Source organism: Triturus cristatus, chromosome 8, assembly GCF_964204655.1.
Source record: "Triturus cristatus chromosome 8, aTriCri1.1, whole genome shotgun sequence".
Classification (NCBI taxonomy): Eukaryota; Metazoa; Chordata; class Amphibia; order Caudata; family Salamandridae; genus Triturus; species Triturus cristatus.
This window is the reverse complement of record NC_140591.1, coordinates 1000458912-1000483883: the sequence shown is the minus strand read 5'-3', so window position 1 is coordinate 1000483883 and position 24972 is coordinate 1000458912. Positions and strand designations below refer to the sequence as shown.

Below are 24972 nucleotides of genomic sequence, written 5' to 3'. Positions count from 1 at the left end.
GCAATATCTACACAGATTGGTCCGGTGCTGATGTCATCCACAGTGCTGGTGCTTTAATTAGGCTGCCTTGCACTACATAAGGCTTGACACCATAGTCAAATGTGAGTTAGACAGTGACGGCCCGTTTAGGGCGTTTTACCGGGGTGGTGACGTGGCGCAGAGGAGGGACAGGGTGGGGGGTTGCAAAATGCGGCAAACGGTCGATTTCAGGTAAGTTACGAAAAAAATGAATAAAACGGATCTCGTTGTGCGCGCGGCATCGCATTTGGCGATGCAGCGCACGCAACGAAATTCGATTTATTATTTTTTTTCGTAACTTACCTGAACTCGGCCGTATGCCGCATTTTGCCACCCCCCACCCTGCCCCTCCTCTGCGCCACGTCACCGCCCCGGTAAAACGCCCTACACGGGCCGTCACTGGAGTTAGAGCTGTCTGTCATGGGATTTGTACTGGAAACACACCCTTCCAGAGCACTTTTCTGCACCAAGACACATTTAAGAATGATACCGCACATTATATGTGCGTTGGTCACTGTATCACACATGAAATGTGTGGATTTTTTTTAACAAAAAAAAGTGTTTCCAATTATTAACACCTGCTTCAAGGAGGTACTAGTTTTTGATGCAAAGCCTGGTCTGGTTTTCTTAGTAGATCGGGCTTTGCAACATAACCTAGAGGTGAATCTAATCAAGTAATATCTCAATGACGTCCCCTTGATGCAAAGCGATGTAAAGCTGTGCAGATCACTTTTTTCTCTGAGAAAAGGGTACCTTTTCAGCCCTTTTGCACTGGAGAGTAAATACCAATGCATTGCATTATGTTGCTTTGCATCACTTTGCGGCGCTTTATGACAGCGCAGAGCCTTAGTAAATCTGTGTCTAAGAATACTAGCCTATATTCTGGATGCACTTCGTAGGCTAAGCAAAACATATATATTAAGTAAAAGATTATATATTAAAATGGATGAACAACCTATGCAGTAATATCAATAAAAGTAACATACATGAATTATACTCTGTTCCAATGTCATCTTTAACAACTAGGATAAACTAGTAGTGATTGAATAAAAGAAAAAAAACCTAATATTGAGTATTTGAACAGCTTGGAGCACACAGACTAGGACACATGATTTTATACACAGATGCACACATTAGGTACCTAGGATAATGTGCCAGCCTAATCTCATAACACCAAACAAAATTCTGTTTATTTTTATGCATGTAAATAGTTATGCAATGCAATAATAAACATACATATATCATTGTTAGGTTATGTTATGGTATGTTATGTTATGTTGATTTGCATAGTGCACTGATCACCTGAGAAGGTATCCAGGTGCTTGGGCATGTGTGGAGGTCTGTAGTCACCAATGTGCTTATATGAAGAACCAGCACTTCAGCTTCTTGTAGAACTCAAGAAGTGAGGACGAGGCTCTGGTGTGTTGAGGAAGGTTGTTCCATGTCTTGGATGAAATTTAGGAGAATGAGGGGCCTCCAATTTTCTTTTTGTGGATGCAGAGAATGTGCCCGAGTGAGAGTGAGGCATAGTGTAGGTGTGTGGTGGGTTGATGAAAGTGTATGTGGCTGTTCAAGTATTCTGGTCTTGTGTTGTGTAGGGCGCTGTATGTGAACATGAGAAGTTTGAATTGGCTGCACTTGGGAATGGGGAGCCAGTGAAGCTTCCTGAGGAGTGGTGTGATGTAGGTACAGCATGAGAGGTCGAGTATGAGTCTTGTAAGGGTGTGCTGGATGGTCTGGAGTCTGTGTAGGAGTTGTTTGGAGATTCCAGTGTAGAGAGTGTTATCATAGTCGAGCCTGCTGGTGATGAGTGCCTGTGTGACAGTTCTCCTGGTGTTCTTAGGCAACCATTTGAAGATTGTTCGCAACATGTGTAGAATGTGGAAGCAGGATGTGTACACTGCATTGATTTGAGCTGTCACGTTGACCTTGACACCTAGGATGATCCCTAGATTTCTTATGTTGCTGTTGGTCCTAGCTCCAACGGCCACGAGGTGGAGTCCCATGGGGAGGTCTTGTTGCCAATGACAAGTTCTTCCACTTTGTTGTAGTTGAGCTGCGGGCAGTTGGTTCACAACCAATCATTACGATCAATTTGGTTTCAGAGTTTAAGCATGTTTTTTCAATGTGGGCTGAAGCAGCTAGCAGTAATGCATATCCATAGTTCACATTTCGACTATCAGGGGATTTTCAGCTTCAAAGAGGATTATCTTGCCAGCATGACAACCCACAACATTTTTTTGAGTATTTCCATTTTGCAATGACATTAAATAACATTTCATAGGATGCCAATGTTATGTGAGTGACAGCCAACAATGTCCTTCCACAAATTCGGATTTTTGAGACAATAAAAAAATTAGGGGTCAATCCACTGCACACAGACATTTGCATCTTCAACAAGCACATCTTTCTGGTTAGCTAAATCTTTCTATTTTCAGTGGTGTCCAATAAACTCGAAAAAGTATTTTCTCTTGTGTAAAAACAACTTTAAGCTTTTCACTTAGTTTGGGTATTTGTGACAGGTGTTTGTTATCCAGCATTAAAACATGTATTTTAGAACTTGTAATCTCTCAAGTGATGCTATCTGCATTCAAGCCTATGACCTGTGGAGAGAACACCTCTGAGTATCTGCTTCAGTTAGTCCTGGAATTGCATCTGTGAGGCTTCATTTTAAAGGACAGTTGTTCCATATTTTGCCTGTCAGAATATCATAGTTTTTAATCAGTAATTCCCATCTAGTACAACAAGGTGATAGAGTGGTCCCTAATAACAGCGCTGTTGATGCCTTGAGAAGGAAAAGAGGACCAGACAACAGTATTAGGGTTCTATCATGGAATCTGGCAGGCCATAAAAATAAACTGTCCTGTCCAGAATGGGGGCTTTTTGTGGCAGAGCAGGACATCTGTCTTTTTCAGGAGACATGGGAGAGGGAAGAGCTTCAGCAGGTGGGGTTTGCCTCTTTCAATTCTTTTGCTACCTTTGGGGGAAGGGGGAGACACTCAGGCGGTTTGCCTATCTGGGTGGGCACCCATTTGGGTTGTAGAGTCGATCAGTTGGTAACCCCTTCAAATGACATCCAGTGTGTTCTGCTCACTTTTCCCTCCGCGGTAAAAATCGCCCTAATTAACGTGTATTCAAAACCTCTCAGTAACAGCCAGGAATCTGCTACCATCGATCAGTTAGGGCTCTTTATTCCAACTCTGGACCCAGCTATCCAGCTCATTGTTGGGGGTGATTTTAATTGTTAATATGAACCCCTTACTGATCAGGAACACTTCATGCTCAGTGAGGAGGATATTCTCTGGTCAGTTCCTGATCCTCAGATTAGTCCCATTAGGAACTAGTCACCATTGGCAATACAACTTAGTTCACTCTCGTTGGCCCTGTCACTAAGGGCATGTAATGGGCGTACCAAATCGGACCGCCCTGGACAATTTACATTTAATCGAGTAGGTCAAGCATCCTTACTTGACTATATTCTAGTAGAAACAAGATCGTGGGGATGGGTCCTTGACTTTCGAATCACTATTAGACATGATAGTGATCATAACGCCTTGATCTTGAGCCTGAGAGCAGAGGACCTTGGTATTTCTAATTCTGCTGCCCCAGTGGATAGACCGCCCGAGCACTAACATTGACTAACAATAGAAGAAATGTTAGATGGGGCTATATACAACACTCACCCCCTAAGCTGGCCAAAGTTTATCAGGCAGCCATTCCGTCACTGACTAAAATGTGGGAGGTAGTGCAGGCGGGGGGTCCCCTACTGGAGCTGGACAAGGCAGGTCTTACGCACCAAGAGCTACTGGAGAAGTTGGTGGATGTATTCCATCCCCTGGTGCGGAGGAGGGAACCCAAATAATTTAAATGTCCCTGGTTTAATGACAAGTGCTGTATGGCCAAGCAAGCCCTACTAGCGGCATTGAAAGCAAAGGACAAGACCTCAATTAAATCTACCCGGGCCGGTTATAAAGAGATAACCAAACAGCAAAAGAAAAAGTGGGAAAGTGACAGAAAGGAAACTTTCAGGATTGCCCTAGATATTAAAGATTTGAAAACTTTTTGGGTAATAGTAAGCTCTGGTGATATGGAAGGGAGCTTGTCGATAGAGCCAAACATATCTCCCGAAGTATGGGAGTCCCACTTCGAGTCGCTGTACTCAGCTAGGGAAAACAGTCCCGACTGTACCGGCAATCCCGCTGTAATATTAGAACCTGACAGTGAGGGGATCACTGAGATCACCATGACCAAAGTGGGCAACGCTATTAATAGACTCCACAGCAATAAAGCGCCGGGCCTAGATAAACTACCAGGTGACCTTTATAAAGAGCAACCCAAAATCTGGGTACCCTATCTGTGGGTTCTATTTAATGCTGTTACGAAAGGCATGAAGCCCCCGGACACATGGTGTGGGGCCGAGGTTGTTCCCATACACAAAAAAGGCTGCCCTCTCCTCCCAACCAATTACAGGCCGATCAGTTTAATTGATATCACCCTAAAACTTTTCGGTCGGGTCCTTTTAGATCGACTACAGGGCTGGATAGAAGAAAAGGAGATTTTGACCCCATATCAGGTTGGCTTCAGATCAAACATGTCAACAGTGGACCAGATTTGCAGACTCCAACTTCTTTTCTGGAAAACAGTGACAGTAGGGGGTGGCAGCCTCTACTTAATTTTCGTTGATCTGAAGTCAGCTTTTGATCTCGTACCTAGAGAACGACTCTGGGAAGTGCTCAGAGATCTGGGAATTCCATCTTATCTCCTTAATGTCATTCTAAGGCTCCATCAAGACAACTTTGCCCAAGTGAGATGTGGAAAATACGGGGAGCTTACCTTGCGCTTCCCAGTTAGGAAAGGGGTTCGCCAGGGCTGTGTCCTGGCCCCCACTTTATTCTGCTCCTTTGTCAACGGGTTCATTGACCATCTCAATAGAATTAAAGACAATGATGCCCCAAAGTTGGCCTCAGGGAGGGTGCCGGCGCTGATGTTCGCGGGCGACACCCTCCTACTTGCTAAAACACCAATGGGTATTCAGCGTATTCTTGATGGATTCGCTAATTTATGCAAGCCCCGGGGATTGGAGATCAATATTTTAAAAACAAAGTATATGGTCTTCAACCCCCCCTAAAACTACTCGCCCCAACCCATCTCTTTATGAAATTCCCCTGGAAAGAGTTAAGGTGTTTGATTATTTGGGTGTAACTTTGTCCGAACACTTTGAATGGGGGCCACAGATGACAAAGGCAAGGCTCAGGCTCACACAGACGGTGGGTGGGATTATGAAATCACATAGCTCCTCTGCATTTAAACCGGCAGGCCCTGTGGTGGAAGTTTAAAAGGCACAAGCACGGGGTGCTACTTTATATGGGGCATAACTGTGGTTGCTCCGCCCCTCTTCTGATCTGAGTAAGGTGGAGAATAGCTTCTTGCCGCAGCTCTTAGGCCTCCCTCGTAGTACTCCCCTGCTGCCTATTAGCATGGACTTGAGCATTAGGCCCATAGATGAGGAGATCGCCCTTAGACCCATCACACTTTGGCGTCGTCTATGGGCGACCCCGGAACTGTCCACCTTTAGGGCTGAGCTTAAGGAGTTTTTAGCTCCCTGTACTCTTAAGAAAATTTCCGGGTTAAACCATATAAGAGACCACGCATTTAAGTTAGGTATACCAGATTTATAGAGGACACCTAACATAACATGCCCAATGACCCCCAGGGTGGCTCTAGTTGGATGTTATAGATCCCACAAACTAGCGGTTAACCAGGAAAGTTCTTCTCACGGCCGTTTGACTATGGAGTTTCTCCAAGTCAAAGACGTGTTCAAAAGAGAATCCTTTCTGGATACCATCTAACCCCCTTTAGCCAGGAAACTTTATGTTCAGTTTAGGAAAGGGTCCCTCCCACTTCGTTCTTTTACCAGCAAATGGGCTAAAGAAAGCAATAGTGAGTGCCCCGCTTGTAAATACAAGGAAGAGTCGATTACCCACATTTTCTTCTTTTGTCCAGCCTATCTCACGCAGCGCAAGCGTTGGTTAATCCAACTGTGCAAGAAAATCGGCTTTGTGCGTTGCGTGGAGACACTGAGGGTCTTAAAATATGTACCTCACCCGCCAATAGTGTTTGCTGTTTCACGCTTTTTAAACTCAATGTGGTTCATTAGGCGTCCCTTTTTAAAGTAGTTGATTCCGGGAGGAGAGAAATAGTTGATTACGCATAGGATTGTTTTCTATCACTTATGCCTCCGGATCTAGATTATATCCATTCCTAACTTTGTAAAACTTTTAACTTCATTTTTATTGTATCCTTTTTAAATCCTTTTTATGACATTTAAAAAATATATATATTTATATATATATATCGCCATTTATATGGCCGTGTTATCTTTTTCTTCCTTATGTGTATTTTTGTAAAACTGCTGTGAATTTAATGACGATAAACTCGGTAATATTGCATGTATTATTGCAAATATTTTTTAAGCGTGTTAATGTTTTATTGTTAAATGTACTTTTATGGTCTTTTGTGGCCGAAATAACGTTTTTGGAATGGAATGGAATTAATCAGTTTTGGGGTGGATGTTATCATTTGATTAATTTCTATTTAACTCACTGATGTGGGCTTGCCAACTATCATTTTTGTCAATGTACCAATTTAGATAAATAGATTATCGCATAGCAGAGTTTCCTTTAGGATCTTAAAATGCTATTTATCCTTTTTTATAACATATAAGAATACATTTTTGTCCAATACAGCAAACTGTGTTCTATAGCTGTTAGAATAAAGAAGTATGACAAATAGGAATTGTTTTTATTATTGCTTGTTTTTTCAAGCCAAACCTTGGATCTTGAAGGTATAGTTTGAGAACCCATACTGTGTCTAAGAGAATATGAAGTCTGGTGATATTTTTTCTTCCGTGGAGACCACAGCCACATTTTTAGCATGTAATTTTAACTGTATTTAAGAACTAAAGAAAGTTTCCATCACACACAGTTAGGGCCTGTCCATGGAGCTATATCTCACAACACAACACATACATTCAGAAAAGTGGAAACCCTTCGGGGTAAAACTTGAATTTTAAATGTGTTCATTTTGGGCCAAACATCTAAAATAAATGTATCCTTATTCAGTTCTCTTGTTAGTTTTTCAAAATTGAAATTCAGTGTTATTCCAGTTTCACTTGAGGGCACTTGAGTATGCCTACTCGAGTGAGTAGATGTGTGCCGCTAGAAGTTCTGGTATGCACCGTCCACACTATTATGAGTCCTGATGTCTGTAGATTCATGTGGTTCCAGGGGTCATGATCACATTTGTGTGTGGTGACTACTCTGGAAGCAGTCCATTTGGTTGAGCTACATCTGATTCACAAAAAATGTCCTCCATATACAAAACTGCTGCAGTTTTAATATACCATAGTAAGGTGGGTGGACTGCTTCAGTATAATAATTGTTAGTCAAGTGATATCACCCTTACCGACCACCAGCTCTACTTGACTTTGGTGACTCTATCAAACATAACTGTGAACGAAGCAAACAAGTGTCTAGTAAAAAACACATGTGTGGGCGGCCCACATGTCTATAATATAGAAATATTTGAACACAAGGGTAAGGATAAGGAACTGTGCCACATCAAGTCTTTCACATCCATGGGTACTGAACATAACTTTGTCCACAGATTCACGATATGATGAAAAAAACATGTGGGTCTTTTGGAAAGGACATTCTTTTACATGCTTAAGATATCTTGGTGTCTACTTAAAAGGCAATATTCCAACTAAGCAGTGCCTGTAAGTTGCAAAGTTTAATATGAGGATTGGCAACAATATGTTGAGTTAATAAATCAATATATAATTAATTATTAATGTATTGTTTTTATTGTATTAACTTGTGCTTTTATGGTATTGTGTTATGATGCCGAATAAAGTATTAATAAAAATAAAATAAAAAAATAAATACAAAACAAAATAAAATCAATATAAATCTTTATTCGATCTTAAAAGATCATAAAAGCACATGATAAAAACAATTCAATACAACATTGAATTAAAAACACAATATCATAATTTCCATACTCAGCCCCTTCAATTTAGCTAAAATCAGTAATGCATCTAACCGTGAGACATATTATCTCCCTTCCATCGGTGTTCTGCTGTGATCGCCATCTTAAGAAGACAACACACATTAAAAAAAATGTAAGGATATTTAACATTTGGAGATAAGTCAAGACCGTCCTACAATTCTGAAAGCTAGCTTTTTCAGTAAAGTTTGAAGACACAGCTGGAAGAATTTATGTTTAAAACCACAACAAAATCACACACAAAAAATAAATCAGAAGCAATGGTAGTCTATTTGTGCGACGAAGCATGTGTGCTATCAGTTTGCATTTTATAGTCAAGGGCATTGTCAGCACTTATGATGCCCGGGAAGAGGTTTCCGATTTACCCATTATTAGTTGCTCAACTGGCATTCACGCTTGTAGGAGGGTGAAATGTTTGGCTCTAAATGGAGCCATTCTGAAATTCTGAAGCTAGACACAGAATATATTCAAGAGTTCCATTTAGTGGCTGAGTTCATGACCCGTTGAGTCTGGTCCCCATTCACTCCTGTTAAATTCTGTGAGGAATCTTGCCTAGAAATATAGCTGACCTCTGATTTATGATGAACAGATTACCTTGATGACTAGACAAACAAACTGAAACCTCTGCTTAGCCTAGCATGTTGCATTCTACATAATTCTTCAAGGAGGAGATGTGCGTAGCCAGGTGTTTTGCCACTTTCCAAAACTAACTATTTCATTTTGCCATATTGTGTCTAAGAAAGAAATCAGCTGTTGAAACTCTTGCAATATAGCCCTAGGTATGATGCTCAATAGAAACCCATAGGACAGCTGAACACGTCTTGCCTCCTACAATGGCTCACCAATGAAGAAAGAATAACGCCTATGATCCTAACGATTTGTTTTTATTTACTCATTTTTTTTTAAAAAAATCATCCATTTATAAAAGATGTTTGCATACTATGACCTTGGACAAAATGATTCATCCTAGTGGTCTTTTGGCTTTTGGAGTCTCCAGTTGGAGTCTAACCTTGCTTTTGGTCTCTCGCTCGCTTTCCGAGGTGTGCAGATAGATGGGAAGGTCAGAATATAGTGTTTTATGCTCGTTGGAGGCTATGTTAAAGTGTGTTCTGGCTTTGATAGGGGGCCAGTGAAGTTTTGTCACTGTTGGGGTGTTATGGTCTAATTTTTGAACATCGCTGGCGAGACAGGTTGGCACATGGAGAATGGCTTTGAGATGATCCCAACTGGATTTCAGAAAAATCAAGAGTACAGTCTATCCCCCTTCATGGTGTAGGAGGACCAAGGTCTGCGCAGCTGTTCTGACTTCAAAGTGGGGTACAATAGGTTTTAATTTAAAAAAAAAAAAAAAAACAATTAGAATGAGGTAGGTTTCACAAGTTTTGTTATGTACAGTAATAATAAGAGATTTTGTTTGATGGTGAATCCCAATGATTTTAAAAAGGCACCGTTTTGGACATTGTTGGACTTGGCTCTTCTGGCAGGTTCACCCCTGAACTTTTTTTGCTTTTTACTGGTGACTTGGTGTGGTGATTTTTTGGTTTCTGCGCACTTTCCCTGTGTCCCAGGGTAAAGTGCGTGCGCGCTCTGAGTGCATGTGGTGAGATAGGCCTGCCCTCCCATAGGAATGCATGGGGAATGTATGTGTCCCTAGTAGTTCCTGATGCGTGGGGTGTGCAGGCCCGAGTTTGGTATGTGCGGACTCGTGTGATTGAATGCTGCGCGATGATGTGTGCGGCGTGCATGTACCTAGTGTGGAAGTGCCACTTCCAGAAGTGGGCACTTCGGTGTGCAGTGTGAAATGTGTGCCTTGTCGCATGATTGGCTGGTTGAGGTCATGTGACGGGCTAGGGATTCCCCAGAGTCAGGATTAGTCACCCAGTGGTGAATGGAGAGATCAGCAGCTAGATGGGTGGGAGGAGTACACCTGGGTCCTGAATAGGGCAGGGTTTTCCCCACACAATGCTGGCTCCGCCCCCTGTGGTGCGACTGACGACCCTAGCCCTGCCAGTGAATAGAGTGAGGGGCTGAGCACATCAAGGGTGCTCCCCAACCAGCTGCGACTGGTTTTCCCCCTCACCCTGAACCCAGAACAAAGGGTTTTTAGTGTATAAAAATGGGGCTGTGTCCCCACAGAAACTGTTCTCTTCCAGGATCCTGAGGGGGGCTGCTGCTGCTGGAGGCCAGGAGGAACCGCCACTTTGGACTGCCTTCCTGCCTGGAGGGCCCAGTGAGCTGGCCCCTGGCCCAGCCTTGCCCCCTGCCCACCTTACTAAGGACTTTGCTGGATTTGGTGGTTATTTCACCCCTAAGCGCCTGGGAGCGCTTTTCTCTGCCTTACAGCGCTAGGAGCGCTCTCTCTGTGGCCCCAGCGCTTCTAGAGCGCTCCGTGTCGCATCTGCAGCGGCGCCGAACTGCTCCTCCTGAAAGAGGGAATCCCCGGCGTAGGGATTCCCCCTCTGGTTGCCAAGATTGAAGCGGGTGCCCACCCCGCATTGTGCGCTCGTTGGCAGGTGCCCACCCCTCTTATTTGATTATTTCGGAGGCCGGTGCCCACCCGGCATTTACCCCGCCGTATATTGCTTATTACGAGGGAGCCCACCCCTCTTGTGACCGGAGAAATCACCGCGGCGGCCCGGTTCTCCAGGCCGGAAGTCAGGCAGCCTTCATTGGGACGGGGGCGGGACTTGAAGAGGAAGCGGACGGGAGCCTACCCCGCGCTCCTACCGCCGGACGAGGAAGACGAAGACAGAAGTCCGGAGCGGCCGGCTCCGATCCGTGTCCCGGGTCCCAGGAGGGGGCCCGGGTGAAGGAAGGTCCGAGCCCCGGAGGAGGCACCCGAGGAAGGAGACGCCGCCTCGAGAGCACGGTGAGTGCGGCTGTCCCCGTGGCTACCTCCCCCGCCTCGCGCTGGTGTCCAACGTGAGGGGGCATTCTTTCGAGCCAGCGAAGGCTCCGACGAGCGGGGCATTGTGTGCGTGGCCAGAGCGCCCTGCGCGCTCCAACGTACGGGGGCATTTTTCTACTGTGAAGAGCGGCCCCGGAAGGCAGCGGGCCGCTCCAACGTTGCCCCCACATTTGTTCAAAGCCCACGAGGCTCCAACACGCGGGCCACATTGGTTGTTAAGAGCCTGCGAGGCTCACGAGTCCCCCGAGTGGGACTCCATCATTGGGGGCATATTTGTTTGGAGTCTAGAGGACTCCAACGCGGGGCATATTTGTTTTGAGCCCAGTGAGGCTCCAACGAGGCGCGCATTGTTTGTTGTGAGCCCAGAGAGGCTTCCACCTAGGCCATATTCGTTTGTTTCGAACCCAGGGAGGCTCCAACAACTGCCCTACTTGTCCTAAGAAGGCACAGTGGTGCCCACGCTCGTTTTCTCCAGCTGCCCAGCACTTAGTGGGCTGCTGCATCGTTTAGGTTGTGCCCCTGTGCATTGTGCGCCTGGCTTGCGCAGCCTGCACAATCACGCCCTGACAGTATTGGATATTGGTCATTTCTACGCCCCTGAGAGGCCAGTTGGCCTGGGGACAGTTATCTTGTGTTGTGCCCTCCCCTAGGGCGCCTGGTGATTTTCATACATGTACTTTTTGCGCCTGCGCAATGCCTTCATGATCTTTTCTTTCCTAAATTGTGTTTACACCTGAATGTGATGCATCATGTGTAATGTACGTTTACCCCTACAGGTATTGTGATACTTAGGTGGTTGTTTGTTTTCTCCTAGTACAGGTGGTACTAGTGAGGTCCGGGTTCCCTGCGCGATATTTTCCTAAGGTGGTTAGGGTTGCGTAGGTGGTACTTACCTGATACCAGTAGTTACTGGTTGTGTGCTATATATGTTCTATTTTTAGTGCTACGGTGATTGTATGTGCTATGTTCTAAAGTATTATTCCTACGTTCTAATTGCTATTTCTACAAAGTGCTAATTCCTGACAGTGGTCCATGTGGCCCTGTCCCCTGTATATATAATCCCTTGTAAATTCTGCCCGTGCCTGTTGGCACATTGTAAAGTGTGTGTTTTTATCTAATGTGTTGTGTATAATACAAAGGTTATTTTTACATAATACTTTGTGTGGAGTTTCCTTTGTGGTGGGCCTTGGGTGTTGTTGCTGGGTGCGCGCGCAAACGCTTTACACATCGCCTCAGGGATAAGCCTGTCTGCTTGTGCCAAGCTACCAAGGGGGTGAGCAGGGGTTATCTTTGGCGTGTACCTTCCTTGCCCTGACTAGAGTGGTGGTTTCTGCCTGGCTTTGGCGCAAGCCCTAGCCAACCAGAAATCCCAGTTCTAACATTGGTGATCAGCGGTGGGATTTGGACTTGCGTTTGCGCTGTACCGCAGCGGCAACTGGCCGCACTACAAAACTCTGCATTTAGATAAATCACATGGTATAGGGATTATTGTTTTAAGTTTGTTTTTAATTGTCATTTCTTTGGAAATGTGTTTCTTGTGCACTGTGAGTTAGGTGTCCCTAGCTCGGGAGGGTAGATCATCCCCCTTAGTGCATTGTGTTTTCTGGATTCACCAGAGGGTGGGATCCAGTGGTGGCAGCGTAATAGTGTCCTGTACATTTGTCCCCCGCCCTGCGCCCAGAGTTGGTACCTGTGTCACGTGGTGGTCAGGTTGAGGAATCAGGGGTGGTAGAAACTGCCTTACCAGTCCGAGGGGAGGGTTGTGTGTGGATGAGTGGTGTGTGGCACTAGGCAAGCGAGTGTAAGTTCTCTGGGATAGAGAGCTTGCTGAATCCTTTGTGAATTGTGTACTCCTGTGTTAAACGCAGACCCCTAGGTTCCCTGTGTGATCTTTTCTCTAGAACGTCTGCCAGAATGGAGCCTGCTTTTGATCTCAGTGATCTAGTTTATTACAGTATGCAGGAGTTGGAAAGGTTCTGTAGAGAAAGAAACATAGGGGTGAGAGAGTCAGACACTGTGTACGAACTGAGGAACCACATGATTGGATGGCAAGCAGGTGAATGGGAACGTGAGCGCAGTGAGGAAGAAAGGGCCCGGGCCTCACACCTGGAGGGTGGTGGGTCTGTGGGGAGCCCTGAAGATTCAGAAGAAGATGACAGTACCTGGACGCCAGTAGAGAGTGAGGACCCCGTAGGTAGGGAGTCCCTTGCTGGGTCCAGCGTAGGAGATAGCGCCTCATCCCTTTCCCTGTCCCCTGAGCATAGTGGTAGTTTTCTGGATTCCCCAGTGAGGGTGGAGTCCAGTGGTGGCAGCGATATAGAGTGCAGTACAGAGAGTCCCATTCCCAGTTCCCCGAGTATGGTACCTGTTTCCCAAGAGGAGGAGTATAGGTTGAAATTCAGGGGCAGTAGGAAACTGTCTCACCAGTCTTGGGAGGAGTTTTTGGAGGGATGTAATGAGGCACTGTCCGATTGGGTGGATCAGAACTCGGAACGTACTTATGACGACCTGTATGATCTGGTTCTCAAAGAACACCTGCTCAGTTGTTGTGTGCCGGGGTTGCGCCAACACCTGTTGGGGTGTGGATTGTCTGAGCCATTTGAGCTTGCAGAAAAAGCAGACCATTGGGAAGGTGCTAGAGGTCCTCTAGAGTCATTAGTGAGTGATTCCAACAATAGCGGGTCAGAGATCCTCCAGCCCAGTGTGGTGGAGGAGGCTCAGTGTAGCCCAGCTAGGTCCCAGGATAGCGAGGAGGTTGTAGGGGCTCACTGCCTGGCTCAGTGGAGCAGGAGTGAGGGGGTGACCGAGGGTCCCCAGACGCCCGAAACCCTGCCTCAGGACATGGATGGTTTCATGAGGGAACACCAAGTTGGGGACCTAGGCTGTCCTGTTAGTCCACTTGAGGAAGATCTCTTAGTGAGTAGAGGACCTGGAGCGCCTGTAAACAGGGCTCCTGTGGTTCTGGAGTCTGGCAGTACCGCTCCGGTAGGGAGGGTACAGGAGTCCAGCGTGAGTGATTGGGGGATGAGTTCCCCAGTGGAAGAGCCGGTGGGTCAGGGACTACCCAGTTGGGCTAGGATCCCGTGTAGTGACCAGGGTGACACCACTTCTGTTCTGGGGGATCTCCGCGCACTGTCAGGTGGACAGGGGACGGGAGATCAGCGCCAGACAGACAGTCGGTCGACATATGTGTCATTTGATAGCCTCAGGGGGATGGAGTGGAAATCCCCAGAAGTCCTGGAGTGCCAGGCAATTATTCCACCAAAGGTTCTAGGCCGGAGGTTGGAAGGCCAGGTTCGGGATCAGCCTGACCTGAAGGGTGGGAGGTCTGTAATCAGCGTCCCGACCGGTTCTTCTTCCAGAGGTACCGCCCCAGTTGGTAGGGAGCAGGGCTCTGGAAGGGGGTGCAGAGGGTGGGAGAGCCCACCTCTGGCCCCGGTACAACCTGAGGGGTTAAACCCTGGGTTGGAATGGCGTTCTAGGTGTACCCCTCGCCGGAGGAGGAGGAACCCTAGGAGAAGAGGTGGGGGAGGAGAGCCTTCCCTGAGACTCCTGGTCCGCCTGAGGTTGTAGACCCTAGGCTGGAGAACCAGTGGCAGTCTAGTCCTGTCTTGCAGAGAGGAAGAGTGGAGAATGGCCGCTATGTGCCAGGGGTTACTACCCCCCACTCTGTGGTTAGGCAAGGACCGGTGGCACCTGGGTGGCCTAGGGCCTGGTCTTGGCCGCGGACAGCTTGGGAGTACCAGTGGGGTAGCCCAGTTGGTCCAGACGGTGGTGTTAAAAAGAATTCCATGGGTTCACCGTGGCGTAGAACCAGAGGGTGTCCCTGCAGTTGCGGGCCCGCGTCCGTGTTCTATCGCCCCAAGCAGGGAAGTCCATCACGGTGGTGATTGGGCTGCCCTGCGTTTTGGCTGGAAGGGGGTTGTGTTGGACTTGGCCCTTCTGGCAGGTTCACCCCTGAACTTTTTTTGCTTTTTACTGGTGACTTGGTGTGGTGATTTTTTTGTTTCTGCTCACTTTCCCTGTGTCCCAGGGTAAAGTGCGTGCGCGCTCTGAGTGCATGTGGTGAGATAGGCCTGCCCTCCCATAGGAATGCATGGGGAATGTATGTGTCCCTAGTAGTTCCTGATGCGTGGGGTGTGCAGGCCCGAGTTTGGTATGTGCGGACTCGTGTGATTGAATGCTGCGCGATGATGTGTGCGGCGTGCATGTACCTAGTGTGGAAGTGCCACTTCTAGAAGTGGGCACTTCGGTGTGCATGTGAAATGTGTGCCTTGTCGCATGATTGGCTGGTTGAGGTCATGTGACGGGCTAGGGATTCCCCAGAGTCAGGATGAGTCACCCAGTGGTGAATGGAGAGATCAGCAGCTAGATGGGTGGGAGGAGTACACCTGGGTCCTGAATAGGGCAGGGTTTTCCCCACACAATGCTGGCTCTGCCCCCTGTGGTGCGACTGACGACCCTAGCCCTGCCAGTGAATAGAGTGAGGGGCTGAGCACATCAAGGGTGCTCCCCAACCAGCTGCGACTGGTTTTCCCCCCTCACCCTGAACCCAGAACAAAGGGTTTTTAGTGTATAAAAATGGGGCTGTGTCCCCACAGAAACTGTTCTCTTCCAGGATCCTGAGGGGGGCTGCTGCTGCTGGAGGCCAGGAGGAACCGCCACTTTGGACTGCCTTCCTGCCTGGAGGGCCCAGTGAGCTGGCCCCTGGCCCAGCCTTGCCCCCTGCCCACCTTACTAAGGACTTTGCTGGATTTGGTGGTTATTTCACCCCTAAGCGCCTGGGAGCGCTTTTCTCTGCCTTACAGCGCTAGGAGCGCACTCTCTGTGGCCCCAGCGCTTCTAGAGCGCTCCGTGTCGCGTCTGCAGCGGCGCCGAACTGCTCCTCCTGAAAGAGGGAATCCCCGGCGTAGGGATTCCCCCTCTGGTTGCCAAGATTGAAGCGGGTGCCCACCCCGCATTGTGCGCTCGTTGGTGGGTGCCCACCCCGCTTATTTGATTATTTCGGAGGCCGGTGCCCACCAGGCATTTACCCCGCCGTATATTGCTTATTACGAGGGAGCCCACCCCTCTTGTGACCGGAGAAATCACCGCGGCGGCCCGGTTCTCCAGGCCGGAAGTCAGGCAGCCTTCATTGGGACGGGGGCGGGACTTGAAGAGGAAGCGGACGGGAGCCTACCCCGCGCTCCTACCGCCGGACTAGGAAGACGAAGACAGAAGTCCGGAGCGGCCGGCTCCGATCCGTGTCCCGGGTCCCAGGAGGGGGCCCGGGTGAAGGAATGTCCGCACCCCGGAGGAGGCACCTGAGGAAGGAGACGCCGCCTCGTGAGCACGGTGAGTGCGGCTGTCCCCGTGGGTTCCTCCCCCGCCTCGCGCTGGTGTCCAACGTGAGGGGGCATTCTTTCGAGCCGGCGAAGGCTCCGACGAGCGGGGCATTGTGTGCGTGGCCAGAGCGCCCTGCGCGCTCCAACGTCCGGGGGCATTTTTCTACTGTGAAGAGCGGCCCCGGAAGGCAGCGGGCCGCTCCAACGTTGCCCCCACATTTGTTCAGAGCCCACGAGGCTCCAACACGCGGGCCACATTGGTTGTTAAGAGCCTGCGAGGCTCACGAGTCCCCCGAGTGGGACTCCATCATTGGGGGCATATTTGTTTGGAGTCTAGAGGACTCCAACGCGGGGCATATTTGTTTTGAGCCCAGTGAGGCTCCAACGAGGCGCGCATTTTTGTTGTGAGCCCAGAGAGGCTTCCACCTAGGCCATATTCGTTTGTTTCGAGCCCAGGGAGGCTCCAACAACTGCCCTACTTGTCCTAAGAAGGCACAGTGGTGCCCACGCTCGTTTTCTCCAGCTGCCCAGCACTTAGTGGGCAGCTGCATCGTTTAGGTTGTGCCCCTGTGCATTGTGCGCCTGGCTTGCGCAGCCTGCGCAGTCACGCCCTGACAGTATTGGATATTGGTCATTTCTACGCCCCTGAGAGGCCAGTTGGCCTGGGGACAGTTATCTTGTGTTGTGCCCTCCCCTAGGGCGCCTGGTGATTTTCATACATGTACTTTTTGCGCCTGCGCAATGCCTTCATGATCTTTTCTTTCCTAAATTGTGTTTACACCTGAATGTGATGCATCATGTGTAATGTGCGTTTACCCCTACAGGTATTGTGACACTTAGGTGGTTGTTTGTTTTCTCCTAGTACAGGTGGTACTAGTGAGGTCCTGGTTCCCTGCGCGATATTTTCCTAAGGTGGTTAGGGTTGCGTAGGTGGTACTTACCTGATACCAGTAGTTACTGGTTGTGTGCTATATATGTTCTATTTTTAGTGCTACGGTGATTGTATGTGCTATGTTCTAAAGTATTATTCCTACGTTCTAAGTGCTATTTCTACAAAGTGCTAATTCCTGACAGTGGTCCATGTGGCCCTGTCCCCTGTATATATAATCCCTTGTAAATTCTGCCCGTGCCTGTTGGCACATTGTAAAGTGTGTGTTTTTATCTAATGTGTTGTGTATAATACAAAGGTTATTTTTATATAATACCTTGTGTGGAGTTTCCTTTGTGGTGGGCCTTGGGTGTTGTTGCTGGGTGCGCGCGCAAACGCTTTACACATCGCCTCAGGGATAAGCCTGTCTGCTCGTGCCAAGCTACCAAGGGGGTGAGCAGGGGTTATCTTTGGCGTGTACCTTCCTTGCCCTGACTAGAGTGGTGGTTTCTGCCTGGCTTTGGCGCAAGCCCTAGCCAACCAGAAATCCCAGTTCTAACAGACATCATTTATAATTTTTTCAAAGAAGAATTTGTAATGTCATATGGGTTGACACTCTGTGATGGAGTCGGACATCGTCAACATATTGGGGTTTATTGGCTTCTGTTTTTAAGGAGCATCTAGCTAAGTGGTTCCATATAGAAACGGAGTGGTATGGGGGAAATGATAGAGGCTTGAGGGACTTCACATAGTTTCAAAAGAGTGGGAGATCCGAAGGAGTCTATTTTGATGGCCTGTGATCTAAAAAACAAAAACTAGGAAAAGTCCAAGTGGGATCAAATCTGGACCTTTATTCCATCCTGGTGGATAAGTTACTGAGTAGTGTCTCCTGGACAAAGGAATCAAGTGCAGCAGAAAACCTAGGCACACCAGAAGGCATGTGCCGTATGCATATTTTGTTTGGGTCGGAATCCATATTGGAAGGTGTGAACATTGTTTGACATAGGTATACAGTGGAAATTGTAAGGAGACCGCTTTCTCGATAATGTTGCTATGAGAGGAGAGTTGGAAACAGGCACTAACTTCTTTAAGCCCATTTGTTCTAGATTTGCGTTCTCATGTAAAGGTGTAATCTGAACAGATCTTGGTGTAGATGGGAATATTCCTTCTTCTGTCGTAGAGTTAATGACTTTGACAGTTAAAGGGCAATTTTCTGACTGCAAAGAGTTAGAAGGTTTGCTGGAATCAGATCGTTTGCATACATGGAGAGGTAGACCAATGCAATAAGATGGGGGGGGGGGGGGTTCTTGTGCATCAAGCTTTTTGAATTAAAAAAAAATCATTTCATGACATTTTTCTGAGAATATCAAATTTTTGGGATGATTTTATTTTTAGTGAGTTTGGAAGATTTTGGAGAAAAAGTTGACAATATTGGTAGCAATAATTGATGAGTATGGAATGTTTGGATTTTCACTGAGATTGGTAGAGGGTTTGGCCGTTTAGTAAAGTACTCTGGGGTGGGTCAAGGCTTGGTAGATATAATTTTCAAAGTAATTTGCTTTCGTGTCATGAATTAATTTTCTGCTGAGTTTTTTCTGTATCTTGGATGCCATGATACAGGTAACTAGGTCAGGGAAATACTATATCTTAACAAAAGGATAGCCACATATTCTAGAAATCCTAGATATTTCCAATTATTGACTCACACCAACCCCTTTGATAATCTCGCTGTTTGTCTGGCTAACCCTTGTGGACACTTCCATCATGCTATCACATTGAGCCAAAACCATTAGGACACTTTTCCACAATAACCTTGTAAGATGGGGGTTAAGGAGGCATGGGGGTGTTGAGTTCAAGGTTACTCATGTATGAATAAAGTCACCAAAAATACCCCCGGACACCGTTTCTATCACCTCAATGGGGCATTGTTGGGTTTGCAGTGATAGTGACCAAATTTGACTAATGTAACAACTTCTACACAGGGCTCTCCATCAAGTGCACAAGTAATTCTAAAACCTTACATCCCACCTCATCTTTAGACTCAAGTGTTCCAACCATATCCCTTCTCTCTTAAGCTCCAGTGTAAGCACCTTGTTGACGTTGCGAGCGTCTGTCTTGCTCACAAGATATTTCATAGCAGTGCCCTAGGGTATCTCAGCAATGTCTTCCCATACTACCAGCTTACAGAATCCCTAAGGTCAGCTCTCAATAACAAAATATCTGTCTAGCCTAAAAGTACAAACATTTAGGCATAGATCCCTACCCATTCAAGTCTGCACGTCCAGACCTCCCCACCACCACCAACAACCCGCCCCTTTGCAGATCCTCATGAAAAGCGACTTTGGGAATTTCCAGAAAGGGTAAAAGTCACTTCTGCTTTACTCGACATAGATTAAAAAGATTTATTCGCCATACCCCCACATTTTTATTTTACTTACCACTGTTCCCAGGCAACTTTCATCTACCCTTTCCCCTCTTCTGTCAGGAAACCTCTTCCCCCCTGATTACCGTTCGGAGGCTGATAGTGTCAAAAACAATCACGTAATAAATAAAATAAACATTTAGCAGGCAGAGCCTAATGTTCAGCAACCAGATATCAAATTGCAGACCTTTTTCTCCAAACTCAAATTGGTGGCCATTTTTTTCACTTTGCTGGTCCCTGGACTCTGGAACAGCTTGTCATTGTGCTTCAAACTACAGAAAGTACCATAGGATCTGTCAAGCCCTCACAATTCCCGGGTTTAAACCAGGCTTTCTAAATTCAGTTCTGGAAGAAATTCGACAACTTCTCCTTCCACTGCAATCTTGAAACCTCACTTTTTCCTTTTTCTCTCCTAATATACCATGCATCGGCCTTGCTTTAGAATGCCAGGAAAATTTAAAGAACTAGTTCCCTAATGTCAACAGTGGAAGAAAAAGAGAGCTGAAATAAACAAAAAAGCCATCCAGTCATGGGCATCAGACAGACCCATAGCCGCTTTGAGTAGATCTTGAGTTATTCATTACACTGATGTCTGCGACAAACAGCTAAAATAGCGCATAGCAAGGCCACAAAAAACAGACTAGGCACATTTGCAAGTCTTGCATCCAAAAACAGAATCTAATTCTGAATGATATGTGCTATATTTTTTCACTCAATGTTAGTTATCAGAAAAAAGGTCACAATAAGGACGACGCACGTAAAATCTCCACTGTGCTTAATATCCTCACTGAATGGCCACAAACGTATCCGATACCACAATGTGCAAATGTGATGCACTACCACAGGTCACAGCTGAGATCCTCAACTTCACAGTGTGCCTCGCGCGTGTTTACATAGCAGGGCTGAGCAGTTTATCCAAAAATACCCCCATCCCCAAAGGGTACGTTGCAGCCCAACAGCAATGTGATGTGCTCAACATGGTTTACCAAACCAAATACTGCGATCGCGACTAACTAACCAGCCAGATCTTACTTCCATGGTGAGATTGGTTGTTGCGCTTGGGCTCATTCTGCTTGGCTTTCCAATTAAGGAGTGAGTGAGTGAGTGAGTGAGTGAGTGAGTGAGTGAGTGAGTGAGTGAGTGAGTGAGTGAGTGAGTGAGTGAGTGAGTGAGTGAGTGGATGGATGGATCAATGGATGGATGGATGGATGGATGGATGGATGGATGGATGGATGGATGGATGGATGGATGGATGGATGGATGGATGGATGGATGGATGGATGGATGGATGGGTGGGTGGGTGGGTGGGTGGGTGGGTGGATGGATGGGCATCTTGGCTTCAAGTCTGAATCATTAGGTAGAACGGGAGAGAACGAAACAGAGTTAACGGAAAAAGAGTCTTCAGTGCTTCACCAAAGGAGCTTTGGTTTGAGAAACAAACAATAGAAAGCAGCAGCTGGTTCCACAGCTCTGAAATCAGGGCAGAAGCGACTCTACTTTTAATCATCCCCGTAGAAAGAGAGAGATGTCACCTGGCAAGCAGGGCCCAGTGCCACGCTGACGGGCTCGGGAAATGACAGCTCCTATGCTCCAAAGAGGTGAACTCGATTTTGTAATTAAAACGGCAACCAGAAGAAAAAGCGCGACAGCAGCATTGAATGCAGAATGTAGATGATACCATGTACCGAAGGAGAGGACGCTTGGGAATATTTAGATCTGATTGACTAAAAAACAATAATTGCGGTTTGTGGAAGGCCGGCTGGGATTAAGTAGCCTGCAGTTCATCCTATCCCACCTATGTGCTGCCGCGGGCAGCCGGATGCTGTCCACGGTGCTGATTTTTTCATCGCTGAAGCGGATTGTTGTGCTGACGTGACTTGTAGTGTACTTTAACGGGGGCTGTAGGGAAGGCTTGAAATAACGGTACAAAGTACAGCGCGCGCTTCTAGAGTGCACTGACTGACATTTCAGCAGATGAAGCGTGCAGTCAACGAGTATAAAACACACGTCCCTGTCATGTTCTTCCCACAGCACGTCAAGCGCGCAGCACGGGGAGGTGGGAGAGGAGATTGGGGAGGGGGGCGTTGCCAAAAAAGTTAACATTCTACTGACGTGTGGGTGTTTGCTTGTGCGTGCTTGCGTTCTGGGAATGCGCAGCGCTGCGCTACTTACTAAGTCGTAACATGTTGTTGTTTACCAATCACAGAAATGTTTGGCTAGTTGTGAAAACATGCTCTGTCTGCACTAATGGCATTGCATGTTTAGAGCCCCGAAAGGATGAATACTACCCAGCATGCACTGGCAGCGGAAGAGTTTACTCTGAAAGTGAGTGGGACATGAGTCTTGTTATGGGGGTGAGGACTGGATGCTGAGCCCACCACTTGTGGCACCAATCACACAGGAAGTGCGAGAAAGGCAAAACAACTCACTCTTTGAGCTCTGCCAAGCCTTCACTAAGGTGTCACCATTGATCCTGTGCGCCCCTCACTATCACCTCTGGTGATTACCATACTTGGAATGAAGGGTTAGAATGGTGCACTGTTTGAGTTGGCCAGCCATGGTTAGGGATAAGCTTTTGTGTACCCCACTTGCAGTGTTGGGTTGCTGTCAGGTTAGGTTTTAACGTCTGTACCATCACCACAAAATGAGTGCACCAATTAGTTCGGTTGAAGATGGAGTTTTAGGTGGTGTGTGTGAGAGGGTAAGGGGCAGTTCCTGTAATCATCCGGCTTCCCCGAACTCTACAACCCGCACGTTCCTTTGTTAATGATATGTTACAGTCAGCAGCGTTCCCCCCAGGATGTAAAATGCGCTGTTCGGGTCCACGGGGGCGGAGCCATGACCTGTCCCCACTGATAACATTGCAGGTGCGAGGTGTTGCCAAATACAGGCTGGCGCCCTCATACGAGACATTAAGTCCTGAGTCACCTGGCAAACCTACTCGGCTCCAGTTCGCGGGAGAAATCCTACAGCCACAGTTGCACCTGCCCCAGCACTGCCTGGAAGCACGCACAGAAAAACAACCGCGCGCGTGTTTTAAATGCGTAAAGGAACCGGGAATGTAAATTCACCTTCGCCACAAACTGCGAACACATGAATTCTTCAAATCTTCATTAAACAGCCTTAAACTCGGAACAAAACTGTTGAATAGTTTTAGCTCTGAAAAAAGTTTCCATCTCTAAGGGTCGCTGAGGAGATAGCAGGAAAATACACCGACTGCGGGTGTTGGGCAGCCTGCCCCTTTACCCCAGGGAGCAACACCTGACCCCTTCTGGAAGGTGACAGGACGCGGTCTCTGCCTACAGAGACTGTGGCATGCAGGCAGGGTTATACTGGGAAGCCGCCCACGAATACCTGGCTTTCTTGCGTTTGCTACCCACGTGTGCTTATCCCAGCTCTTCCTCACCTTAGAATTGGTCCTCAATATACGCAAACACAGTAAAGGGTCGGTGTGACCCAGGTAGTACGAGCGCAGTGGATTTGAACAGTGCGCTTGAATCACGATGTGAGTGCGGCCCATTGCCACAGGGCCAGATACTTGTACAGCGGCACAGTGACTCAGGGGCACAGCAGCACAGAGGTATAGGAGCTCGATAGTACAGCCGAGTGTTGCAGAGGTACAACCATGCAGCAGTAAAGAGGGAAAGTGACACACTGACACATTAATGCAGTTCCACGGTGGTACCATGGCAAAGTAACTTGTCCTAACCCCGTGGCACAATAGCTCGGTGGCCCCGTGAATAATGCATAGCGGTGCAGTGGCATGTAGAGTTGTGGTAAAATACATTCAACCTTTGACCTTTTGTGTGACAGCTGACAGCACATTACCTAGGATGGGACTGGAATTTCCCAAAAACAGGCCTCACCGTCATTATCAGTACATGTCACAAGCCAGCGCTCTATAAAGAGACTACAATTCAAATAAACGTGGCTCGGTGGTATATGATGGAAGTGGAAAAAGTGACATAGCTGTAGAGTGACACCGTGTCATTGTGCTTTTGTGGTGTCATCTCACAGAAACTCAGTGTCAAATGTATTTGGTGTGGTACATTAAGACATTTATTGAGTGGCGTAGTGACACGTAGACCCACCACTCCTAGATTTGAACCCTGAGGATAAATGTTAGTGTGAATACTGGGATGACAGCCTTAGTGGGCTTGGCGTGGTTATTGTAGCTTAGATCAAAGATGTTAAAGAATAAACATCCAACAGCACTGACCTGTGGCTGGGGGGAGGGCCACCCTTGCGGCCCATCACAGCCGGCACGCAGTTGGTGAGCTCGGTCCAGTCAGCATGCAGGCCGCAGCTCCAGCCAGTGGAGAAGCGTGAGAAGAGCCAGGTTTCCTGCCGGCCAGGCCGGTGGCACGTGCACTTCTTCTGCCCAGGCCTGCATTCACACGGCTGCTCCAGGCGGATGTTGCGTACCAGGTGACGCCCAAATGTTGTTCCTCCAGTCTTCTGGATATGCAGGAAGACCAGCACATCCTCACCCTTGATGTTGAAGTCCACAAAGCGTGCAAGGTCCTGGGTGCTAAAGTTGAAGCGGGGTGGTGAACGCGGGGTTGCACCACCACCTTCCTCCTCCCCATCATCCTCACCTTCCTCATCCCATGGGAATGACTGTGAATCCTGGTCAGCGATAACTCCTGGCCTCAAACTTTGGCCAGAGCGGAAGTGGCAGGAGTGCGTGCCTGCTGGGCAGATGTACTGGTAGACAATCATGACAAAGAGTAGCGCCAACACGGGCACCAGCACTAACTTGTTGGAGCGGTCATCCATCATGCTCCAGTAGAACCAGCAGCTTTAGCACTGAATTGCCCCACCAAAAGCCCACTCTTGTTGCACACAGGATAAGACCCAGGTATCAGTCTCCCCATTCCCTACTTCCCAGTCATTAGTAATCCAACAGGCAGATCCCCAGACTCCATGGGGTGGCGATAATCTCCCGAAAATACCAGATGAATCCTCTCAGAAACGTCTACCAAGATGCCCTACCAGATGATTTTTAAAGCATAAAACAAACAGCCCAAAATGCCTTTCAAAATGCCATGTAGATGTTTTCAACAGTACCCAATAAAGCTTCCTCGTGATAAAGCAGAAGAAGTCCCCAAAATATTCCAGAACTCCTTCTGAGCAGAAACTTTTAAAAATTACGCGAAATTCCAAAAACTCGCGGCACTTTTACACCACGGGCATAGCCCCTGTCATGCTGCTCACCTCTCGGACACTCCATGGGTGTGTAATGCATGAAACAAAAAGAGTAGGGTCAGCGGTGCTGGGGATGCCTGAAAGCCACCGAACAGTGTATGCACTTCATAAAATGTGCGTTAGATGAAGGATGCGCCTTAAATGTGCCTCGTGGTGT

The 24972-nt window shown here is 47.5% G+C and overlaps 1 pseudogene; it reads right to left on the bottom strand.

The window, feature by feature from the left end:
• Positions 1-23783: 23783 nt before the first annotated feature.
• LOC146805336 (heparan-sulfate 6-O-sulfotransferase 3-B pseudogene) lies at positions 23784-24623 on the bottom strand (annotated as a pseudogene).
• Between the last annotated feature and the right edge of the window lie 349 nt (positions 24624-24972).